This window comes from Oenanthe melanoleuca, chromosome 1A (assembly GCF_029582105.1).
Source record: "Oenanthe melanoleuca isolate GR-GAL-2019-014 chromosome 1A, OMel1.0, whole genome shotgun sequence".
Classification (NCBI taxonomy): domain Eukaryota; kingdom Metazoa; phylum Chordata; class Aves; order Passeriformes; family Muscicapidae; genus Oenanthe; species Oenanthe melanoleuca.
Window position 1 is genome coordinate 10,768,664 of NC_079334.1, and position 7,237 is coordinate 10,775,900.

The window sequence follows — 7,237 nt, forward strand, 5'->3', positions numbered from 1 at the left end:
AAGGGAAAAAAAGAAGTCAGATGATCCCGTGCTTCACACATATGATTGGTAGCTTCAAATATGATCAGAGGGGAAAACTAGAAATGGGTCAAAAAACAGCCATTTGAATAACATAGATTTCATACAAAATTTAAAACTAAATATAAGAAACTGAGAGCCAAGGATCAAGACAAACAAATCACTGATTAAGAAGATGACAAAGAGTGGGTTAAAGTTCAATGAGGTGTGCAAGTGAGTAAAATTCGATTTTGTTCCAAAACAACAAAGAAACAGAACAGCACAATATGCCACGTTCCAGAATGTGAGAGCCATGTTGTATCTGGCACTTGAACAACAGAGAATTATTGCTGCTGATATGGTAATTGCAGAGGTACAGAAAAAAAGTGGGTGGATCATGTGAAATTCATGAAATACTTGAGGTGAACTTACAGCAGGATTAGTCTTTTAATTGTGTACATTGATCTCTGTGCACAACTGGTTTACTAAAAAGGCATATTGTTCATTCTCAAGAGGTTTAAAAATCCACTTCAGCTCAGTGTCTCTTTCTTTTTTGGTTCTTAAAATGTTTTGCAACATGCTATTCCCCTTTGGCCTACGCAAACAAATATGTCTGCATATGCATACCTACTACAGCCAGTCAAAACTGCTGTTGGTAGCTGCCTTTTCTGGTAAGAGCATTTCTGGTTGCTTTCCACAAGACATAAAATCATTTTTAACACTTTTGTACAGCCCCAGATTCTGTGGCATGGGCTGTACTCACATTCAAAACATTTACTAATCTTAAGTCTGATACTGTTGTCTTGTCCAAGGGCATAAACAAGGTTTCTGCATAGCTTGAGCAAAAATTGAAGGACTTGTATGGCAGGCTGGATCTGCACTGCAACTGGGTCAGAGGACTTCCATGATGACCTTGACTACTTTCAGAAATGCCATTGTCCCTCATGTGCAGGGTTGGAGCATCACATACAGCACTTTGTCCAGGCCTGCACTGCTCACCCCATCTTAAGTCAGCATCATACCAGCTAACTTCTGATTTGTAACTGTGTTTAAGTGTGTTTGACTTCCTCTGTTGTTGTAGCTGCCCATGAGCCTTGTATTTGTGTTAATGAGGTTTGTATTTAATGAGACTGCTCATGTGAACAGGATTTACTTACAGGATCAAATCTACACTGCAAAAAGTGTTGCATTAATTTGTAATAAATGTAAATGAAGGATCTACTCCTGGGTAGCACTCATTCACAGGGAATTTCAATGCAACAGGGAAAATACGCAGCAGGCTCCTGGAGCTGACAGACTGCCTGCCTCACCCATCCATATCCATGCAGGGGAAATAAAAGTGAGTTGTTTCAGAAATATACTGAAAAAAAGCACTGTTATCCCCTAACCTGTTGTCAGCTCCCTTCTTCATGGCTCCCAAAATCTTCCTGATGTGTCCCAGAGCTCCCATTCCACCAGTATCTCCTGAAAAAAATATCCAGCAACTTTTCCCTTCCTTTGGAGAGAGCTGGGGCTGTTCAGCCTGGAGAAAAGAAGGCTCCAAGTAGATGAAAAGGGAAGAACAATAACAGGTAACACATTTTTTTAATGTGACTGGAGCTAACACAGTTTGACTCACATGGGTAGATTGGTTTTAGAGAATGTTACTTTTATGCATGTATTTTGAAAAATAGGCTGATCAAATTTTGCATTTTACTTCACTGAGCTTGCAAAAATTTGTCTATCAGGGCGGCCAGGTGCAACCCACTAAGAAAGTGCAGATACTCTTGAATTTCTTTCTCTACTTTCACACAACCTGATGCTTTGTCAGATTTCTGGAAAAGTACTATTGACACTTAAACAGTGACCGTAAATACCCCTATGCTTCTCTCTTGGTAACTCAAAGCAAATTGGAAGGGCTTCTCAGGTATTTGGAGTACTTTAGGTAACAATTAAAATGAGAGACTTAGAAGTTCTGGTAAACTCCTTAGTCAGGCACATGCCTCTAACTCTGCTCACTTTGATCTTGGCATCACTGGAAGAAATGACATTTAAATTTGCAAGTCAGATTGCTGATGGTTCTCAAATTATCATATAAAAAATCTAACAACCAAGAAGACTGACTACAAATGCACATAAATATCTAGTTTTCTCATTCACACACACACACACACGTATACACAAAACAATTGTAAGCTCCAAACTATCTCTGACTTGAAAGCATAATTGATCTGCGGCAACTGTTTGAAGATCTGGAGAATTAGCTGTAATTATAAGATCAAAATTAGAAAATATTGAGTAGTTTGCAAAAAGCATTAAAGTACAAGACTGGGGCAGGTGTATGTATATCCCCTATGTCATAATAAAACCCACCCACTGAACTCTTACTATTTCTTTTTAATTTTACAAGAGTGCTAAATAAATGTCAGACAAGATTGATCCAAGGGAAGAAGGAAATGGGCTCTGTGAAACACTAGCACTGAAATCAAGTTACTTGTTTTTTAAGCAAGTGGTCTTTTTTTAACTTCTACCTCAGGATTTCCCTCTAGAATTTGTGACTGGGGACTCTATTGTCCCCCCAGAACTGGAAACTAAGACTAGAGTTTTAGAAACTATACAAAATGTTTTGATTCACGTATGGTCTGGTGTTACAAACCACTTCTGGTCAGGCTGTGCAGGGTGGTTCTGCATGCAGCAGAAGGTGTCTGTGCCCCTTTCCTGCACTGGCTCCAGCAGTTCTGCTGTCAGACCCAGGAGCAGTGGATATTAAAGCTTTACCAATTCCTGCATGGCTCCCCCTCCCCATGAGAGACCATTCCTGGCTTTTATCTACTGGGGTATATCTCTACAAAAATGCTAAATGATGCTATGAGGTAATTCGAGGTAGTAAACCTAGAACAAGTGGAGCTTTCATCCTCTCCAGGATCCCTTGAGATCCACAGCTATGTGTTTACAGATAGAACATTCAGGAGTTTTCTTCAAGTATTTTCCACAATTGTTAAGACCCAGGCTAAGCTGCAGAAGAAAGCCTGACATACACATGTAGTGCTGATGCCCATGTTAGGTGCTGCTTGGTTTCAAAGGCATTTCCAGGAGCTGATTTAAAACCTTTACATCAGTGTGCTGCTCAGATCACTGAAACTTAGAGGTAAGGAGCTAATTATAGATGCTGTGAGCAGACCCATTGGTACTCCTTTCATAGAACTGAATGATGTCATTCCATAGAATAGCTTTGCAATCAGTTCAACAGGTGCTTTGCAAAAAGAAATGCAGGTGGGGTACTTGTATGTGTGTTTGTTACAGATATTTTTTGGTTTTTACCATCACCAGTTCTTCACACAAATGAGCTATTTATTAACTAACTGTTACAATGCCAGGTATAAACATTAACCAAGGAAGTGATGAATTTATACAGAGATTGACAGCTGTTTGCTAAAAGTTTACTTTGATTGCATATATAGAGGTCTTAGCTCTCTTGTGACTTGTCTTATGAAAAGAAGCATCATTTCAGAGCACTGTAAACTTCCTTCAGGGCAATCACTCCCTTCCCTTATGTCTGCCTTTGTTACCACCCTTTAAATGTCCAGTTGTGTTGGGGAGAAAAGACCTTATTGCTGAATCTGTATTGAGACTGCTATGGAAAATTTTCACTTGACAGTATTAGAAATGTTATTCAGAGTCACACAGATAGCTACAGCATTCATAAATGGAATATAACTCACCCTTTTCCCCTTTAATGTGTTCAGCAGACAGGTGGCAACCCAACTGCTGGGAAATTCCTAAGTATTTATATCCTTTAACTCTCAAATGATATGAACAAGTAATAGGAAATGTCATGCACTGGGTATATGAGCAATGTCCCCATTAATCAATCATCCAAAATTAACTGAATTATTGTGTCTGTGTACTGATAAGAGCAAGCTTGATTCTTACTGGCTCTGCTCCACGTGGAGCTTTATGGACAGAAACTCTTACAAGTTCACTCCTCTTCCACACATGCTTTGGCTAGGCACAGGAGGGACTCACAAATGTAGAATACCACCAAGATGCAATTGCCTGCTTTCTAGTGCCAGCACCTGACTCCCACTTAGACATCATTTTTAACTGAGCATAGAAGCTGTGAGGTGGCACAGATCCACTCCTGAAAAATGAAATCATAAGTTGCTCTAAAACAGTTTTAGCAGATTAGACCCAGCATGTTTTAGAAACAACTGGGATTTTGAAAATGAAGTCCAAAAAAATACTAAATTATTTTTTAATTTCTAGTTTCAAGAAAGAATGGTTGATTCACAACTTAGGTTGGTGACTGGTGTCCTATACATCAATTCAAAGAATGAAACTGGAATTTGTGAGTAACCCTGGAGGTCCTGTCTGCCTCAATCCCTGATGATCTTTCATCAGTTTTGGCAGCAGACTACTACTTTTAATGTATGTGTCACAGGGCATCCTGTGAGAAAGGAAATCATAGGGAATCCCAGAAAAGTGCCATTGTGTACATTCCTGGAACAAATCACTGAATATAGAAAAAAACTCTCAGCAAAGAACATGTAGTGCCAGGCAGGTTGCACTCACTACCAGTGTGGTACAGGTTCTCACTGGGTCGACACAATCTTTGCAGGCAAGTACCCTGAGGCACATGTATCTGCAACACATGTATTTGGTAGGCACTGTAGAAGAACACACACATGATCTGTTCAGCACCTCTCAGATCCAAATCCCTGGTGCCAGACAATTTACAGGGGAGTTTGCCCTCCTCTCTGAACACAATGTGGATTCTATAGCTGTGTTCCCATCAAAATACATTGAAGCACCATTAGGAAGCACATGCCTACTGAAAAGTCTGTTTGAAAGACAGGAGTCTCAAAGTATGCTCAAGAGCATATCTGTGTAAACTACTGAAAATGAAACAGGTGCCTTATGGATTGCAGAAAAGACAGATGTTCCTGAATGCACAGTGCTGGCAATCCATAGAAATAAATGAAAATAATTTCAAAAAATTATAAAGCTCTTTGGCATAACAAATAATTCATAAATTATTTAGATGGCTTTGTTGCTTAGTCTTTGTATTTTTTGGCTTATACATTTCACAATTTGGCTGCACAACTTAGAAGAAACGAATACAATATAGTCCTTTTGCACCACTCTATATGCAGCTACACTGTCAACTCATGAACAGCTATGGAGACTGAGATATGCAATTCAGAATAAAACTGGCGTTTTTTTTTGCTTTTCCATTTTGTCCCCACCAGGGATTTTGGTGTTGTTGAAGGATTTCATACCTTTATTCCTTAAATTACATATATATGGCCTTGACTCATTTTAGTCCAGGGCCTTTTTTCACATCTTTACCAATGTCAAAGGGCCTCCCTATGGATGTAAATGTGATTTGCTACCATAAAAATATTCAACTGCTAAGCACAACAACAACTTTTATATGTCCTATAAAATCCACAAGCCTTACTGAATCACAGGCATTCCTCAGAGAGGCAAAGCAGAGACAGGATCTGAGTATGTTTTTAACACCCACTGAGGTGAATCAGTTGATATTTATTGTGTATCATTGTATGATTATTGCAGTCTCGCTTTAAAGTTAAGCTTGCTTGTAAATTTTAATTGTGTACATGTTACTTCAGTAAGTTTTACAATATAAATTCATCTTCAATAACCTGACTTTAGAATATTTGGCTGATAGGATTATCTATAGGTATCTATATTTGAAAAGAACTGACTTCCTCCTGAAATCCCTTTGCTCAAAACAATTCAAACATAGAATTTCATACACTGAAATTTCATAATAGTGACAGGACTATCTTGATGTTTGACAGATAATGATGCACTGATGCACTGAGATTTGTCAATGTAAAATAATACAAGATACAGGAATCATGACTGCCCCATATAACAAATCAGGTTGGAAGGGATGTCTGGAGGCCAGCTGCTCTAACTCCCTGTTCACAGCAGAGCCAGCCCTTCATCGAGTCCAGCTCCAAAGTTAGATCATGTGGCTTGGGACCTTGTCCATTCCAGCATTATCTCCAAGGAGGGGGAAGCCTCTCTAGGCACCTGTTGCAGTGTTTGACCACTCTCATTCTAAAGAGCTTTCCTCTATTGTCAGACAACAGATGTCAACTGAACCACTGACAAAAAGAGTGACTCACTCTACTTCTGTTGGGTTGGCAAGATGGACTGGCTCATGTTGCATTAGAACAATGCCAGATCCTTTGCAAGGAAAGTGTCAGGACCACACAGTAAGAAGCAGAGGGCAGGAAACTCTGAGGTAGAGCATCACCTGATAGATGGGCACAGCCAAGGCACCTGCCTGCACCTTCCCAAGCTCTGTACACCCATGCCACTGACAGATGTTGGTTCTCTCTTTCCCCACAACTTGCTGGGCAGCCTTATTCCTATTTTGCCATCTCCTCTCCTGTGGCTGAAGCCTTTGTTCACATGCTGTTAACCAAAGGGGGACCATGCTCTTTTTTCAGCTTTCAGCGTTAGTACAACTGCAGCCTGCTGTCCTGCTGGCGTTAGATGGTAAGAAGGTATTTTAAATGAATCATCAGTTATAATAGCCATTTTTCTTAAACTGTGGCTGACATCATTTAATTGTAGGTCCTACTACAAAATAACAGATGAATAAACATATAATTTCTGCAACTTAGTAATTAGACAGGCCCTTCTAACAGGGGCTTCTTTTTCCTTTCATATTCCGGAACTCAAATTGCATCCACCATTTTCCCACAAATGTCTTCACTGACTGCCTCACAAAAGACTGTGTCCTCATATGTTCCTGTCTAAGAAGTTCTTCTGAGCTTTCACAGCTGCTGAGAAAAAATGTCTTGGATAGTCACGTCCTCTACTTGAAATTCCCCTCTTAAAAAACCTTCTGCCCCATTTGATTTCGTAATATCCCATTTGGATTTTAAATGGTCATGAAGAGGCACATTCTTCAGCATAACTTTATCTGGAACTCATCATCATTTGATCAATGGCTTGAAACAATTTTTAGTGACTGGAGAGTCAACAAGCCAAATTTTTATCTGAGGTAAGCACAAGCAGCTTCACATAAGTCATGAGAAGTTTGAGTCAGACCTTCATAAAGAAAATAAAACACTGTATTTGCAGCCCTGTGCTTCAATCTCATTGATCTTCTCCCCTTCTTTTTGCAGGATGAATATAAATCAGAGTTTTAAACATTTTTAATACAATCATGATTATTCCCTGACTACAAGGAGAACAAGTGGAAAACAGCTTTGAAGCA